Here is an 18060-nt window from a genome sequence, read left to right as displayed (position 1 = left end):
GCTAACATAGTATAACAGGAGTATGATAATACTTTGTTTTGTATTATGCATTGTATCTGTTTATGTATTTCTTGTTTTGTAACCACTCCCCACTTCAATGCCTTTGGCCTTGAGGGTTCAATAAATGAAATGAAATGAGAACCTTACCGGGTGGTGTCATACGATTGCATCTAGCTTACATGTGATAGTCAAGTTGCAAGCTAGCTTCCGACAGGTATTCGAATTGACGATATATGCACCTTGAATTGTATGCCTTCCCAGACTTTGCCTCTTTTAAGGAGTGGTTCAAGTGTCTACCGAGGTGCGAGACTGTTACTGAGCCGTTTCGTTTTCTCAAAGACCAGTTTTCGTATTAAAATTTTAACGCGACAGTTCATCTCCTGGTGGTGTCATACGCTTTCGCGCTCCATATAACATACGTTTCTCAGTTTGGAGGGTAGCTCGGGACAGGTATTCAAACCGGGTGCCCGAGTGTTTCATTTATACTTCTGTGGACTCAGCGTTTGTGAAACCAGCGTTTAGAGGCGCATCCTTTTTTAATTTAACACTTCAAAACCTGCGTCAAGAGATACAGAGAAACAACTTTATTGCCATAAATTGGCGGGATTTTGGGCAGGTGGGCTTGGTGTGGCCACCAGGTGGGGGCGACTTCCCGAGCCCACGAAACGAGTGCCCGTTGGATGCTCTTGTCTTCTTGCTCCACCCTTGCCTCTCTGCAACCAGCACTCACACAACCGGTCCATACACCTGCCCACCATCCACTCTCGCCCTAGAAATACACGGGATCGCCGATGCCATCACACACTTCGCCATCTTACCCCCCGCATACGTTGTCTATACAGACTCGCAGGGAACTCTGTGTGCCATCCATTAAAGAGTACTCCCCTTCCCTTCCCGGTCGGCTTTAGATGCTGCCCTCTTAGCATTAAGCCCACGACCGGTGACCCTTCGGTGGTTCCCTGGTCACATGGCCATCCCCGGCAATGAGCTGGCTCACCAGCTTGCCTGCGATACTATACATCGGGCGCCAGGGAAGCAAAAAGCACCACTTCGTCTCTCGCAACTTGGTGGGTTTCACGGATTTATTGCGGTTTAACTTCCCAAAGTGACGTAGGCTATGAGGGACGCCGTAGTGAAGGGCTCCACAAATTTCGACTGCCTGGGGTTTCTTAACGTGCACTGACATCGCGCAGTACACGGGCCTCCAGAATTTCGCCTTCATCGAAGTTCGGCCGCCGTGGCCGGGATCGAATCCGCGTCTTTCGGGTCAGCAGCCGAGCGCCAAAACCACCGAGCCACCGCGGCGGCCCTAGGTCGCAACTAGAACCGCGTTCTACTCTGCGCTGAAACGGTCGGCTGTTTCAGCTTCGAGTCGAAGCGGCCCGCGATTTCACCGACCGCTTCGAGGCATTACCACCCACGCCATGCGCTGACGTGCAAGACGCAACTCTCAGCGTAAAAGGCTTTGGGCTGACACGTATATGACTACAAATTTAGTAAGGGCTATTAATTTCACTATACCGGGCCACTGAACGTGCCGAATCTAAACGTGATGCACCATTCAGCTGCCTGTAATACGTACTTTTAGTCGTGTTCCACTGCCAAGTCGCTGCTGTTATCATCAGGCTGCCATTCGCTGGCCTCTGAGGCCACAATCCTTCCCCGCAACAGTCTGCCGTTGGAAAATGGTGTAGCGCGTCTCCAACGGCCCCCGCTTTTCGTCCTCTAGCCTACACCGATAAAATTAGCAGACGCAGGAGGTTAAGCATGGCTAAGCGCGGAATGTTTTGCAGGAGCAGTTCAGTTCAGCGTTGTTGATGCCATTTTAGCATGGCGAAGTTCTTTAGACAATCCGGAAGGCCCCGTCTCACTACTCTCCACGCTTACGAAATGCGTCCGAGCCCGAGTACGGTTCGAGCATCGCCGAGACGACGTCGTCCGAGCAGGCGTTCGTGTCGAACGCAACCGAGACAGATGCGTCCGAAAAGGCGTAGGTGGACCCAGAATAATATTAAGGCGAAAGCCTTTAATGCCTCATACTGTCGTGACCAAGTCGTGTTAGCAAATGTGTTCGCGTTTCGGCCTGGAATAGGGGCGCCGACCTCTGTCGACCGTAATAACTTGTAAAATAGAGCAAATAAAGTTTATCCTCTGCTCCTCTCCTCTTCGTCCACTCCCATATTCCTCCCTTCCCTTACGGCGAGGTTCAGGTGTCCACCGAGATATGCGAGAGAGAGACATTTCCCTTCCTCAAAAACCAATTTACCGTCGAGCAACGCGCAGAGCCGAATGGGCGATGGCGTTCTGTGGACTCCCTGGTAGCGTTGCAAGACGCTATCTTAGAGGCGATTAACATCATAACCACACATCAGTGACACAAGCTGCAACACTGCGTTTAAGGCTTTCGCCTCACCGCACTTCAGGTCAACAAAGTGCCCCCTGAATTTTTATTGACAGTAAAAAAAATTACCAACGATTACGTTACTTCCTAATGCGAAATTTGAGCGCAGCAAATAAGCTGTTTCACCTTTTCGATAGATTGAGGCAAAGAAATCGAGCAACACATGTATGCGCTAACACAGAATTTTTTTTTTAGCAGACGGAGGACTTCCATCGGTCGTCTCGCTCATGGCTCAGAAAGAACTGGCAGATAATTTCGCAGTGGCGAACGGCAGCGGCAATTTCGGCTCGGGCGGTGCACATATACAGATCCGCCGCCACCGATCTGGCTCTCTGATTGCCACCGCACAGGGCGAACGGCAGCGGCAATTTCGGCTCGGGCGGTGCACATATACAGATCCGCCGCCACCGATCTGGCTCTCTGATTGCCACCGCACAGGGGTTGCATTGGAGGAGGAGCGAAGAAAGGAATTAAGTTCGAGCCGGCGCTTTGACAACCGGAGACTCGCAGGAAGAGGGGGGAGGGGGGCGGCGTGTACACCCGGCGGCAAACGATGGGGGCAGAAGCGCGCGCAGCAAGCAGACAACACGATAAAGGGAGGAGGGAAGAGATAGCAGCGACTGACTGATGCCGCTGACGCCGGTAGTGAGTCAACCCCAGCTGCGGATGAAAGGGGGGCGGAGCTGGTTACGAGGCCGACGCCGACGACAACGCCGACGCCGACGACGACGCGAAACCCAGGAACGGACGCCAAAGAGCTGCGCTCTAAAAAGAAACCATATGAGGAAACCTCGAATGCTAATACGCTGCTTGTCCCGACCGAGGTTGCGAGCAGTTAAAGCCGAGACCAGGAAAGTGACACAAGCCTTCGTTCTTAGCAGAGTCATCTACTCTACACCATACGTCATCCCCACAGTCAGAGAAAGAGACAACCTGGATTCTCTAATTAGACAGTCAAAAAAAACCTCCAGTACCCGCCAGATCAACTTGATCTGGGTCCCCGCCCATTCGGACTATCCTGGAAATTGTTCCCAGAGCAGTTCCGCCCCGTCTTTTCTCTCTGTGGGCACCAAAAAGCAGACACACCGCAGATCCTACACTCATGTAATGAAGACAAGCCATCACAGAGTCTGCAGCTCTCTACCCAAGAGCCGCCGCAGTAGCTCAGTGGTTATGGTGCTCAGCTGCTGACCCGAAAGATGCAGATTCGATCCCGGCCACGGCGGTTGAATTTCCTTGGAGGAGAAATTCTGGAGGCCCGTGTACTGTGCGATGTCAGTGCACGTTAAAGAACCCCAAGTGGTCGAAATTTTCGGAGCCCTCCACTACGGCGTCTCTCATAGCCTTAGTCGCTTTGGGAAGTTAAACCCCATAAACCAAACCAAACCCAAGCGGGAGGCCGCGCTGCTAAGCTCTGACCCGGAGGTTCAATTCCGAGTCACAGAGCGGGCCGAAGAGGTCGCCGAATGTCGTAGTCAGTCGGCCACCTGGCGTCCGGCCCAGAGGAGGGGAGGGGAACCACCCCAATCGACGTCTAAGGCCTCCTCTTTAACAAAGTTAACCTCCTCCTCACTGACCTACCGCAGTCCCTTTTCTAATAATGCAGTGAGCGTGCCCTGAGCCCAGGGCACCACTTGCTTCCACTTCCTGTTTAGCACGTTAGAAAAGACGTTGCAGATCCTCTTCGTCCTTCATACTCAGCATCTGCTCCCACTGCGTTGCACTCTGCCCCTTAGGGACAATCAAGGCGTTCCCCTCTAGCCCTGGCGCAGCAGCGGCGGCGGCGCGGCGTGTCAGCCTGTGACGTCATCTCTAGGAAGAGCGCTCTGATTGCTTGCGCTGCCTATGACGTCACTTAAGGCGCGCGCCTCTGATTGGCTCCTCCGTGCTGCTGCTCTGATCTTCCTCTTCCCCGTGGGCACCTGCAAGGAGAGGCCAGTCAGGACGCGCCATATTGCCGCAATTTCATTCCAACTTTGGTCAGCATCGAGCAAGGTGCGTATTATCTACGCCGGTGTGTCCATCTGTCCCTATATTGGCGCAAAATTCATTCTAACATTGTTCAGGTTTGAGCGATGTACATACGTATTATCAACGCCGGTGTGTGCGTCTGTCTCCACATTGGCGCAATTTCGTTCTAACGTTGGTCAGGATTGAGCGCGGTGCGCATTAGCGACGCCGGTGTGTAGCATCTGTCTTTGTTCAGTTGCAACTAGTGAATAGCTGAGCACTCCACTCGCGTTCGCATTTGTCTTTTCAGGCAGCCTCTTGCGGCCCTTTGCGCACAACAAAAGAACACCGAGGACATTCGTGGCAAGGATTATTGGCGTCGCCCATCTTTAAGTTTGCAGGAGACGCGCACGTGGGTGTTAAGAAAGCCGTCGGTGTCCTAGTTGTCGGCACCGTGCATCGGAAAAAAAAAAAACGTATCAGGCCAACCGTTTGCCGCAGAATGTACCGGATGGTCTCGTACAAACCAGCGTCTCGTGCAGCATAAACGTTCGAGCCTAGCTCGCGACAGCAATTCAAAACGGCGACCTATAATCGGGGGCTCCGTAAAAAAGTATCATGCCTATACTCCGTTTCATACATCATGTGCAACGCTGTGAAGGCTACGGAAGTAGTTCGCAGAAAAAAACAAAGAGAAATGTATCACTCCGCGCTGTTTTGTGGCCGTGCGGTCTAACGCGTCGCTCCGGGGAGTCGGCAGGCAGTGAGGGTGCGTGGGTTCAAATCCCGGGTGGAAAAACTTTTTTTTTCGCACATTTTTTTTTTCATCGCAAGTTGAATTTCGCGTGACTTGAACGAGAAAACTCGTTTTGTTCAGAATCGCTTGAATATTATGGCGTGTTCTGAAATGAACTGCATGCATCTGTTCATTTGATGCATACCGCGTTAATGTGAGTTGTCCGAAATTCGTTGTCAGTGAGCTCGCACCGGATTTTGGTCACTAGTAGCGGTTTTCTTCCCGATTCTGCAGCATTGTGACTATACTTTTTACTTGCAAGGTAGAGGTTTGCGCGAAAGATGCCGTTCATTCGTCGGGTTTAATTAATTAGCACAGTGCTGAGTGCTCCGCCGTGGCCCAATTAACAAGTGGCCGTCTGTAACTTTCGGGTCAAATTATTTTTACGCATGCCACCTCGATAGTGCCTGTTTTCCCGTGCAGTCAGGTAAAAAGAGTTCCAAGCTGTGGGAGCGTCAAGTAAGAATGCAGAAAAAGTTGCACAACGCTAGGTAAAAATATTTCGAAAGAGCAAACAATAAATGAGACAGGACACTAAAAAATGCTGACCCCGCAGTGTTTGCGAGAAATGGTTTATTCTGGAAACAGCCAGTGGTGCTTTTTCAAGAGCCACGCTATGATATGGAGCACTGCCCATGACGACAATGCTATTGACCGGAATGTTTGGCAAACCTCCACAATGTGGTTTTCTTGAAGTTCGGCAGGTCGTCGTCCTAACTGCCAGCCTTTAGCACACTGCCCAGTGTTGGGACTTCCCTCTTCGCGTACATACTGTGCACTTTCAGAAGAATGGCATGGACTGTGAAGCTGTCATTCTTGACTATTCGCGAGCTTGAAATCTTCACGTCGCGAGGTCTTTTCTTCGGAGACGCCACAGGCCCGCACAGACGCTCCGCCTTGATTTTGGCAACGCTACGGGGAGATACTCCGGTGTCCTCGTTCACAGCACTCAGTACTGCCCGAACAGACTTCTCCGGAAAACGGATCCTGGTGCGGCCGAACACATACGCAATTACTTGCTTGGCGTGCACGATCTTCGGGAAAATGTGTACAGGAGAGCTGGCCGCGGCCGATCAGCTGGACGCCATTTTCTCGAAAGTGAAAGGGAGGCGGACGGAAAGAGTAAACACGGCGGTTAGCGGGGACAGCGAAAACGTGAAATGGAAAATGACGACAAACGCAAAATACAAAATCACAGATCTCGCCCGATTCGTTCGCAATAACATCGTTTTTTGTCACGCTGATGACAAATGCATTATCCACGAAGCCTATCGGCAATGCATTTGTTAATTTTCGCTCACCACAAGCAACGCACTATTTTCTGTCACGGATGCAGGCTGCGCAAAAAAGAGCGCTAGCTTTGACAGCGTTTCACCTGATGTACGAAACGGAGTATAGTTAGCGTGTCCACCAAGAGAAGTGACTCGCCCAAGTTAAAGATCGATCTTCAGGTGGTCAAAACTTCTGGACCTCTTCACTGAGGCATCCCTCATAGCCTGAGTCGTTTTAGGACATTAAACCCCGCATAAACATAACGGTTTCCTCGAAAAAGCAAGTTTCAATTTGCCAAACTTGCGATGGCGTTCCGGCGATGGCGTTCCGTGCTTTTCGAAGCTGGAAGTTTGAAAAGCCGAAACTACACTTACCAACACAACTTTCTGTCCGTAGTTGCGATTGAATGGCTAATTTCTGCTTCTTAGCGCTGGACGCTGGCGTTGTTGTAACCGACAGCGTCGGCTATTTGGCCGCGGCTCCCTTGGGTACTCTGCGGTAAACCGATATGCGTTGATGCCGCGTCCCGATTCGCGCGTCAACCGACGAGACGTCGCGATGCGTCGGCTCACGGCTGGCGGCGACAGCCGGTTTGATTCTTTCTTCGCTGCCAATTGCGGGCTTAAAATTGCGTCTATAGAACAAACTAAGGGTGGCGCAGATCGTTGGTCTTCGACACTAAACACCCTGGTCCCTGCATGGCACCCTACCGAATCAGCAAACTGCTCGGACAGCCGCAGTATTAATACCACAGCACTTCTGTGGATGGTGGCGTTGCTGGAAAGTTTCATCCGACACGGCAAACGGGCTGCGGAGGTTTCTTTGGCTGTCAAAAGCCACAGAAAGGGACTCATTCATAGCGGTCTCTTCTGTTCCTTTGTTGGTTGGCATCGGTGCGACCTAGCGCGAGCCACTTGAACGCATTCCGTTCTTTGACAAAACAGTGAGTGAAGAAACTTTATTTCCGCCAGAAGAAGACCCGTGCCCATCCGGGTCCGCACGCAGGCTTCCAGGGAGGGGCAGCGTCGCAGCTGGAAGACTAGCAACAGAGTCACGGGGGTGTAAACGGAAGGCGCGTCCGCTGTCGTCACCGCAGCTTCTAGGGCTTGAGCCAATCACTGCGGACTGAAGTTGACCTACCGCAAAACGCTAGTTTAGCTGGTTTATGGTTGCTTAATGTCCCAAAGCGACTCAGGCTATGAGGGTTCTTTAACGTCGTGCACAGAGCTTCTTTAACGTCGTGCACTAACATCGCACAGCACACGGGCCTCTAGAATTTCGCCTGCATCGAAATTCGACCGCCGCGGCTGGGTTCTAACCCGCGTGTGTCGGCACAGCAGCCGAACGCTATAACCACTGAGCCACCGTGGTGACTGTGGGAGTAGGTGTTTAAAGGATGGTTAATATGAATAATTCACTTTATTTTTGGTCTCAGCAAAATAAAATAGGATATGAAAATAAAAATAAAAACAATAAAAACAAGATAGGAGCAAAATAAAAAGAATATGAAAAACAAAAAAGTAAATACAAACAAACAGTGCGCCAGGAAACGCTTTCGCCTTGCAGCACGCTTTCGCCTATGCATTCACTAGATGCGCCTTTATTCATTCAGCCTTTGTGGCGGAGTGGTAGCGTCTCCCCTTCAAATGCCAAAGGCCCTGGTTCGATTCCCACCCTCGGCGCAGTTTCTTTCTAAGCAGTGACGCCGAAAGGCGGACAAATCTGCCGATGCGTCTGTCGACACGGCTGCCGACGCGTCTGTCGACATTCCTGCCGACGCGTCTGCTAACGACAGTATGAGGTATTAAAGGCTTTCGTCTGAATAAATATCGGCAATTCCGGGGTTCGAACCCGTGGCAGCGTGTACAGATGAGCTGGTCAACTGCATGAGAGCGCTACGCTATCAGCGCAGCCAAAAATTCATGGGCACTTTGACTGTCTAAAGTGCGTAGAGGCGAAAGCGTCTTCCGCACCATTTTGCCTATATTACACTTTTTGTCGGCCACTCCTCCGCAAGAGATGCATTTTTCTTCTTGGATTAGTGCCTTCACTTCTTTCTTTTCGGGTTTAGTCCTTGTCCTCTGTCATGGGGAGGAGTAGTTTCCTACCTGTGGTCTTCTTAATGTCTTGTACTCTCGGTAGCTTAGCTCCTTCCTGTCTGGAACGGGCAGCCTTCTTCTGTCATTGTCTCATCCAGATCGAAATCAGAAGTTGTGCCACGAGGAGTAGAGCTATCGCTCTAAAAAGCCTCTGAAACAGAGCAGACTGCTCATTAACTGCCAACATTTTTCAAGCATGGGGAGTTGTTTAATGATTGCGTGCAATAATAGTGGATTGATGGCCATACTAAACGGCGTATACTCCTGTCATTGGAATAACACTTAGACAGTTGTAGCAGATTGCCGAACGTCCTTAGCTGCTACACAAAAATAACGAGTTGTGCTTTGTACTACACCTCTGCAGATTTCGATTTGTTGCCGAAGATGTCCGCCCCTGGACCGAGCAGTGAAAAAAGCAAGCTAAGCGATAAAGAATGACACTGCACTAAAATGACGGCGATTTTCCATCATGCACCCGACAGAGGGTGACCGTAAAAAATTGCTAGTATGAGCAGCTTGACCATGGGCTAATCCAGAAGCCCCGTTTTGGGGGATGGCGGGTTGCACAGCTCATATGCCTGCAACAAAATGTTTATGCTTCCCTTGCTGCTCAGTTATTATTACTATGCATGATGTAGACCGGGACAGGTCTATTGACAAAGCCCAACCCACAAAAGGGGTTAGCGCGAGGCAGAAGCGTCAGCCACCCACCATTATCTCTTTTGAAGAAGAGAGGGGAATTCACCTGAGCTCCAGCTCAGGTGAACCTGAGCTCCAGACAGCTGACACCTGAGCTCCAGACCGCTGACACCAGCTTTCGAGATCGGGTGTGAAGGGCGGTGGCCGAGAGGTATACATGGTGCTTTTTCGCATTCCTCGTATTCCTTTCTGCGGCCACGCACTTCGTCGACATGATGCCAGCAGTTAATATTTCTCGGAAACCATCCAGCTTCGCGGTGAAAACAGCCAGAAACGCGCCAGAAGAAGGGCTCACAAGGTGCGCGCACTCACTTCTGAACGCCTGAAACAGGCGAGCCGGTGATGCCAGTGTCTCAATTGTGCGTCATTTCCGGTCAAGTTTGTTAGTTGTCCAGCACACCGCTAGAGGACTGCGTCGTCTGCTACAGAGGTTTTTGAACGCTTCTAACTTCAATTCTAGACGCTTCAGAGCCGTAATGTTAAATATAAATATTGCTCATAACATGCACACTATATCCAGTGCAAAATTAGCCGGAGTAAACTTTGGGTCAAGTAGGCCTTTAACTGCCAACATTTTTCAAGCATGGTTAGTTGTTTAATGATTGTGTGCAATACTAGTGGATTGGTGGCCATACAAAAAAGCGTGCAGTTCAGTCATTAGACAGTGGCAGCAGATTGCCCAATTTTCTTAGATGCTGCACAAAAATAACAAGTTGTGCTTTGTACTACTCCTCTGCAGATTTCGACTTAAGATTGAAGATGTCGGCCCCGGGACCCAGCACTGAGAAGACCCGGGTAAGCGATAAAGCATGGCACTGCACTAAAATGGCGGCGATTTTCCATCATGCACCCATTAGAGGTGCCTGTAAAAAATTGCTAGTATGGGCAGCTTGATCATGGGCTAATCCAGAAACCCCGTTTTGGGGGGATGGCGGGTTGCACAGCTCACATGCCTGCAACAAATCTGTTTATGCTTCCCTTGCTGTTCAGTTATTATTACTTATTAGTTCGTTACAATTAGATAGCCGGTGGGCATTTGCCAAGGAAACCATGCAGACAAGTATGCATCTCGTCAGTACTGTGCAACATATCTTTTATGCCTATGAGTACTCATATAAGGTTAACTGCCATACCTGAACAGAGTATAAAAACGGCAAAATGTTTCTTCATTACCGTCTGAACCAATTGTTCTCTTCTTCCTTACGCGTTTCGCAAGTTTTTTTTTTTTAATACTGTATGTAAGGTGTATCTCAATGACGTTTCTATCGGTTAATTTATATTAACTTAGCTTTGAACGTCAAACTAAATTTCGACGGCTCTAGTTTCTGTCACTTTTCTCAGATAAGAACCAGTAAAGTTAGGGAAACATTTTTCTGAGTGCCGAGTTTGGAAAATTTTAGAGAAAACGAACAATGGTCTCAACTGGAAAAGATTGGTATCCTGAAAACTTCTTAACACTTTGTCACGATATATCTTTCAATTCTTTAATAACAGTAGTACGAGTAAGCGCGAATGTCTACCTCTTCGCGATGAAATTTATTTTCACATCCAAGTTTCGTTCTTTGTAAAACAACTCAAATTGTTATCCTTTAATCCTATTCATGGTATCCCACCAACGTGCCCTGTAACAAATCTATCAGATTCGTCCGACATACCTTTAGCGAGGGCTTTTTCTGAACGCGAGAATTACCACAGCGCTTTCCCGCTGATCTTACAGATCATCGTCGCATATGTCACTCCTGTAGAAAGAGGATCGAAGAGCGATCCCTGCTACTTCGCCAGGACGTGTTAAACTGCTCGCAGGGAGCTTACGGCTTCTCTATCTCGTTAAGCAGCCCTACTCGTCAAACATGACATTACCCACTGTGGGTTCAGAATCTTCCAACGCGAAAAATGACTCGAAGTTGTCGCGACCCGACGAGCCATGCTGGTTGTCACTTGCCAGCAGAGAAGTAGGAGAAGTTGTGAGTGATCACGCGGCGATGAGAACGAAACGAGCTAGCGCCACAACTTATCATTAAAAAAATAAGGATCACTCACTCCGTGGTTGCGTTAAAGGAACATCAATCGGGAATACTAAATAAGGCTAGACTTATATTCAGTAGCGGAGATCCACGACCACTCCATGAAACGGCCATGATGAAGGGCTCCGGTAGTTAGTCGGGTACAAGTGAATTGTTACCGAGGACCCAGCTGCAGGAACAATTTATTTCAGAATATATTTACTGCATGGATAAAACGAAGTGGCAGGCTTACCACAGCCTAAGGGGATTCTTGCCTAGTTGTTCTAACTCCGCCCTTCCGCCACGTGAAGCATGGTAACGCTCGTCGGAACGAACCCTCTTTGCATCACTATGACTTTGCCGTCATACCGCCGCTGCATTGCCGCTCTGAAAAATTAATGGACTATACAGGCATATCTCTGTATCACCAGTGTACTGTGCGATGTCAGTGCATGTTAGAGAACCCCAGGTGGACAATATTTCCGGAGTCCTTCACTGCGGCGTCCATCAATGCCTGAGTCGCCTTGCGACGTTAAAACACCATAAACCATAAGCTGTATCACATTTTTATCTTTCCAGGCTGATTTCTTCATGAACATAATAAGTATTTGTGTGCGAATGTGTGACATATACAGAAGTAGCCCATTAAACCCTCCTGACGACTTTTACGACGAAGGGCGTAACCTGATGACGGAGCTTGAATATTACCGAGAGCACCTCGCTATTGGGTGTAAGTACCTGTTAAAATCATTTTAGATCGCGCTGTCCGGAGCTTACACACTTCCAGCTTTTTCATTAGAAAAACGAGGCCTAAAGATACAATACAAAAATTTGTCCAAACAAATCTCTTGCATTTTTCGCCATGAATCTGCAGTAACAATTTTTTGTAGAATATATCTGTCATCTGTTTATCTGCACAACTGCTGAAAAATGCAACGAAAAATTGTGCAATACTAGAAAAAGAAACGTTGTAAAACAACAGGAAACTCTGTGGTACATCCAAACGACAAAACAGTGTCATATTTTTACTACGATTTTGTTGCCTTTTTTTTTCTTCTGGAATTGACAACCTGTAATTTACATTTTCCCATACGTTTCCGATGCTGAAGTATCTCGTTTCTGTGAACACGTAAAACAATCTTAAAATCGTTTCATTATAGCCAAAATTCGTAATATAACATTCCATCAAAAAGCTATGCAAGAGCTGCACAGTTACCAATTGGGCGGGATGCAACTCAGACTAGCCTTTCTCCGGAGTAAAACCGTACCTTTCCCGCAGTTTTAGACACGTCTCGAAGGCGTTCGCAGCGATTCCAGAGGGCGAGAAAAACCGAGCGCCCAAATCAGTTGCAGATTGGATGCGAGAATGTTCTTTTTTTTGTTTGTTTTTAAGGTGTACAAGTGCCCAGAGAATCAGGACAGACAGCGATACCTATTAAATTAAGCAATATCTCTCGATGTTTTGTATGAGAGTCTGCCGACGATCTGGCAAAATTTTCTTAATATTCGTAAGTTTATATGTGTGTGCTTGGTTTCAAATTCCCTGAATACACAGGTAAACTTCTCGGCATCAGAGTGTTAATATCTATAGTAATCCCAGCTAACTTCAGCACCAGTATGGCGCGTTGCCATTATCTTCTCGTCGTCTGTTAGAGCAATTTTTAGAGGATCCGATTCCAGCGTCGCCGCTCCACAACGCGCACTTGTTTATCTTTGTCGCTCGGGCCTCCTGGGCACAACAGGCTCGCCAAATAAATTTTCGTTCCACCGCAGGTCGGCTCATGGGCAGGCGCCGTCATGTTTTGCCTCTTGCTTTTAGGCGCGTGTCTGTAGACCGGAACACTAAATAATTTTGGTTGGCGGTATTTTGCAAAGCGCCCTGACACCATCTGTTGAACGTGGAGAGAAGCACAACTTTCGGGCCACCACACAGCGGGATACGACAGGGCGCATATGGGAGCCGCGGCCAGCCCGCACTTTGTAAAGCCAAAGAAAAAAAGACGCAGGCTTAAAATAATTCAGCAAGTATTGCTGCAAACTTCATTTGCATGCCCGCCCTTTACTCCATCATACGTGATTACCTAAAGATAGTCGGTCTGATATGGCTTTGTCATTTACTACATAATACGTGATTACCTATACAGATAGCAGGTCTAATATGGTTTTGTCAAGCCACTATCTCAAGCATTGTGAGGCTGGCACTTGTCACGAACCACGAATTACGAGCATCCGTAGCCGCGATGTTAGGAAATAGGAGTATGTGATAATTTGGGGAACCCTGACCAAGCGTTAGCCAATTAAAACCGCTCGAGCTAGGTTCCAACATCCAAAATGGTCTCATGGCGAATCGCTCCACTCCATGAAATTCATTGGCTTCTATCGGTTATACTGCTAGCCTTCGCGCTATTTCTGCACAGCCACATGGATGCCGCTAAAGTACAGAGATGGCCACGCAGTTAAGTCGACCTTTTCAAGAACAGTACTCACTCTTGCTTTCACACTTGTCTCGTAATTCGTACTATGCAGCGCAGCAATCCGTATTTGACACAGGTCGGAATTTGAAGGTGAAAGCCTTTAATGGCTCATGCTCGCGGTGTCCGTCCATTCTCGAGGTGTGCATCCGTGCGCTGGAATCGTGCCAACTGCGTAATTTCCTTTCCTCAATTTCATTTTCTTCATTACGGCCCTTCTTTCTGTTTCTTCTTTCACTCCCACTTCCTCTCTTCCTCTACAAACGGATGACGGGTGTCCACCGACATATGCGAGACAATTACTGTGCAACTTTCTTTTCTTAAAATCATTTTCTTCAATACGGTACCTCTTTCTCTTTTTTCTTTTACTCCCACTTACTCCCTTCTTGTACGGTACGGTTCGGGTGTCCACCTCGACGGTTGCTAGGTAACGGCTCATACGGCTACATCAGCAACGGAACAGCGCGATTGAGGCGTCCACGTACCCAGGAAGCAAGTTTGCGCACTTTCATTCCTTAAAATGATCGGAGTGTAAAACGTAAGCGCCAACGCCAGTAGCCGCCGCCGTTGCTCAGTGGTTATGGCACTCGGCTGCTGACCCAAAAGACGCGGGTTCGATCCTGACCGCGGCGGCTAGAATTTCTTTGAAGGAGAAATTCTAGAGGCCCGTGTACTGTGCGATGTCAGTGCACATTAAAGAACCCCAGGTGGTCGAAATTTCCGGAGCCCTTCACTACGGCGTCTCTCATAGCCTGAGTCGCTTTGGGACGTTAAACCCCATGAACCAAACCAAACCAGCCAATGCCACTGAACACAACGAACGCCGAACGGGCGACGGCGACGCCACGAGGCAGGCGCCAGAGAGCTGCGCTCTAAACCACTACAATAAAAAAAATTAGGCAGTGGCTTAGCTCTAGTTAATCCTGGATATACAAGCGAAAAGCTTCAGTTATGCTTGGTTTGACGGCCGTCCACACACTGCCTGTACGGAGGCGGAAGAGGAGACGGATTGATTGATTAAAAACATCTTTATTTCTTCAACATTCTTAGAACATGTGGGTGGGCCGCCTAGTCCGGTAGTCCACTGGCTGCTGCTGCTGCGCTGGCCCTCCCCACCAGCCAGTGCTGACGGTCAGGATCATCGCTGAGCAGAACAGCCTCCCACTGCTCCTCCGAGAGGTTGGGAATGGGATGAACTAAGGGATTAAATTGGCATGCCCGCACCATATGGTAGAGGTTAGCTACCCCTCCACAGTGTGGGCACTGCGGAGACTATAGTGTAGGGTACCACTGGTGTAATTTAGCTGGTGTTGGATATGTGTTGGTTTGCAGTCTCCTAAGGGTGCTTTCTTCTAACTTATTGAGGGATTTGTGTGGTGTTGGGTACTCCTTTCAGGCTGTTCTGTATGGCGCGAGATTGTCAGCATACACTGCTAAGCCTATTAGGTCGCGGTACCCGGCATGCTCATCATTGGGAGACGCCCGGTATAGAAGAGTTCGGGCATGCTTGTGGGCGGCTTCGTTTCCTCCTGGTAGTTCCAGGTGACCAGGAAACCAGATGACTGAGACTTGATTGTTTGGATGCTTAGTCAGCAATGACAACCCTGACTTGTGAATTAATCCGTTATTGAAGTTGCGACAGGCGTTCTGGAAATCAGTGAGCACAACGGCGTTGGGGTTAGATGCTACAGCTAATACAATAGCTGCCTCCTCTGCGTGAGTGGGGTTAGATGTTTTCACCGAGGCGCAGTTCACCATCGACCCTGAAGGCGTTGAGACCACAATAGTCATGACTCCATTCTTTGGTCCTGCTGCGTCCACGTAAAGGGTGTTAATTTGCTTGTCCCATTTCTTCTGCAGGGCTTCACCTCTTGCTTTCCTCCTCTCGATGTTATATGCGGGATGCAGATTCCGCGGAATGGGGTGCACGTGTATGCGTCTTCTCACATCGCGTGGGACCAAATCGGCGCGGTTAAAACTGCCCTCAGGAAAGGGGAGAGGAGGGTTGCCGGCTGCGACGCGGGCAACACGCGGCTGCAACAAAAGCTCAAACGGTGGGCGAGGAGGCGAAGCGCGCAGTTGTAGCGACAGCGAGGAGACGACACACATGGGCAGTTGCGCGCAGCTGCGCCGAAAGGTCAGGCGCCGGACTCGGCGGCGGCAGCGACGAGGATGACCACCTTAGCGGTGCGTGACGTCACTCGGTTTCGCGCATGCTCATAGCTCAGCAGTTCGGCTCACGCGAAGCTCGGCACTGACCGCGTAGTGAAGCTTTTCGCTTCAAAAGCGACCGCAGTCGCCAGAGACAATAGCAACCGCACATGTGGGAAGCCCGCCACGCGCCAAGCGGTTCGGGGAAGCCGCAGTGGCTTGACCACAAGGCTTTCGCCAAGCACACTTCAGAATTTCGAATGTGTCTTCGGTAATTTTTGAACTGCTGATTAGAAACGATGCAGGCTAAACTCTCCACAGCGGCAGAGCACTCAACACACACTGTGCATGTCACGCACAGAGCACCCCAGACAACACAGCTGCTGCTTTCCCACGGGCGTTTACAGCCTCAGTAAACAACTGTGTGGTGCCCTGACTTCTTGTACTTGCAGGAAGACGAGAGGGAAACATTTAAGCTCTCTCAGAGGTTATGAAGCCCGCTTGTTGTGCACTATGCGGGTGCAGTTCGCAGCGCTGTGGCATCCCGCAGAAAGATGGCGGCTGATGCCCAGTTTTGACAGTAGGCGCAAGCCAGTTTTGTTTTTATTTTTTGAAGTCTCATATTCTGCATCTGGTGCCTCTGTAGAAATTCTTACTTTACATTTTTTTTTTGTTTCAGGACAGCCAATTCCTTACATTTTGAAGCGAGTGGAAAAGCTGGTGTTTGATATGATTTCTCCCAGCGAGAAAACAAACCTCACAAGCCAGCATCGTGAGCTGCTGAAGTGGATTATAATTCTGTCAGCCGTTATTAAAAGGAGATGAGGAGACTGACTTTTGTGAAGCATCGGCTGGAGATTTCTTGCACCTGTTTGTCAATGAACTTAAACACCCGATCTTGCATGGGATACACATATCAAAGGGCAAATAATCCAAGTGTCGGTTAAAAGCTTCCTTTGTGACGCACCAGCACGTTTTTTGTGTTCGAAATCAACGGCCACACGGGGTAATAGGGGTGCTCACAGTTTGAAGTTTGTTCATTGCTCTGTTATAGAGGTAACAAACGCGCAGTAAAGCAGAAGCTAAGGGTGTAGCCAGACAGGGGCTCCTGACAGTAACGTCAGTAACGGCCGACAGGATGCAGTTTCACAAAAAACTTGCAGGCATATATCATACATCTTGTACGCACAGAAAACGTTGAAACTAAACAGAAAATAACTAAAGCACAAACAAGCATATCAATAACATCAAATACAACACACGCTCAAACAGAAAGCTATGTTGCTTTGTTAGAATACAATACATCAGGAGATATTATAAATTGAAGTATTATTTCACTCTCCAGCAGGAATCATCTTAGTGACTTCTTCAAAATACGTTTCCTGAAATCAACCCTGCAACCTTGGCTATTTATAAATAGGGGGACTTGGTAGTCTACATATTGTGTGCCATAGTTTTTACATATGCGTGGTGTTCTCTTTCTTTTCGTAAGCAGTACCGACTTAGTGTCATATGCCGGACATTAACATATCGCTTACTTTCGGTTGAATTTCTGTGGAGGAGAGATTCTAGAGGCCCGTGAACTGTGCGATGTCAGTGCACGTTAACGAACCCCAGGTGGTCGAAATTTCCGGAGCCCTCCACTACGGCGTCTCTCGTAGCTTTAGTCGCTTTGAGACGTTAAACCCCATAAACCAAACCAACCAAACCTTTTTGTGTATTGTGCAATTTTCTAGTAGTATATCTGCCTAGGTTTAAGCATTTCATGTATTAAGAAGACTGCTTCAGTTGGTAAATCTCGAGGTCTACCTCTGTAGTTTTCAAACATTCCTGTTTTTTTTCTGCGATATGGTTAACCGGTTATATTTTTTTATTCCTAGCACCCCATACTAGGCTGCAGTATGATAGTCAGGAATGAAATGAAATGTAGTGTAATGTTTCTTTAAAACAGAGGTATCAAGTTAGATGACTTGCAAAGCACCCAACAACCTTACTTTATTCTACACACAGCTTGTTTACACATGTGTTCCAAGATAGATCGGTTTCCAACCACACTCCCGAAAATTTCTCCGTCGCTATTTGTTCTATTTTCGTATTATTAAATAATATAACTCGAAGTCTACCTCCGTAGCTTTCAAACATTCCTAATTTTTTTTCTGCAATATGGTTATCCGTAAATATTTCTTTACTCCTTGTACCCCATACTAGGCTGCAGTAT

At 48.5% G+C, this 18060-nt stretch overlaps 1 long non-coding RNA gene across 6 annotated transcripts; it reads left to right on the top strand.

Annotated features, from left to right (window-relative positions):
- Window positions 1-3825: 3825 nt before the first annotated feature.
- Window positions 3826-16676, top strand: LOC149366359 (uncharacterized). Of its 6 annotated transcripts, none has more exons than XR_016283744.1 (5): window positions 3826-4396; window positions 4662-4763; window positions 9957-10012; window positions 11800-11950; window positions 16522-16676. It is a non-coding gene; the product is annotated as an uncharacterized LOC149366359 (long non-coding RNA). The 6 variants fall into 6 exon arrangements; XR_016283752.1 differs by having other exon boundaries at window positions 4123-4396; window positions 4662-4714; XR_016283754.1 differs by lacking the exon at window positions 11800-11950 and having other exon boundaries at window positions 4662-4714.
- The last annotated feature ends 1384 nt before the right edge of the window (window positions 16677-18060 follow it).

The sequence above is a fragment of the Amblyomma mixtum genome, chromosome 1, assembly GCF_055824585.1.
Source record: "Amblyomma mixtum isolate Tamu chromosome 1, ASM5582458v1, whole genome shotgun sequence".
Lineage (NCBI taxonomy): Eukaryota > Metazoa > Arthropoda > Arachnida > Ixodida > Ixodidae > Amblyomma > Amblyomma mixtum.
This window is presented reverse-complemented; position numbering and strand designations above follow the sequence as displayed.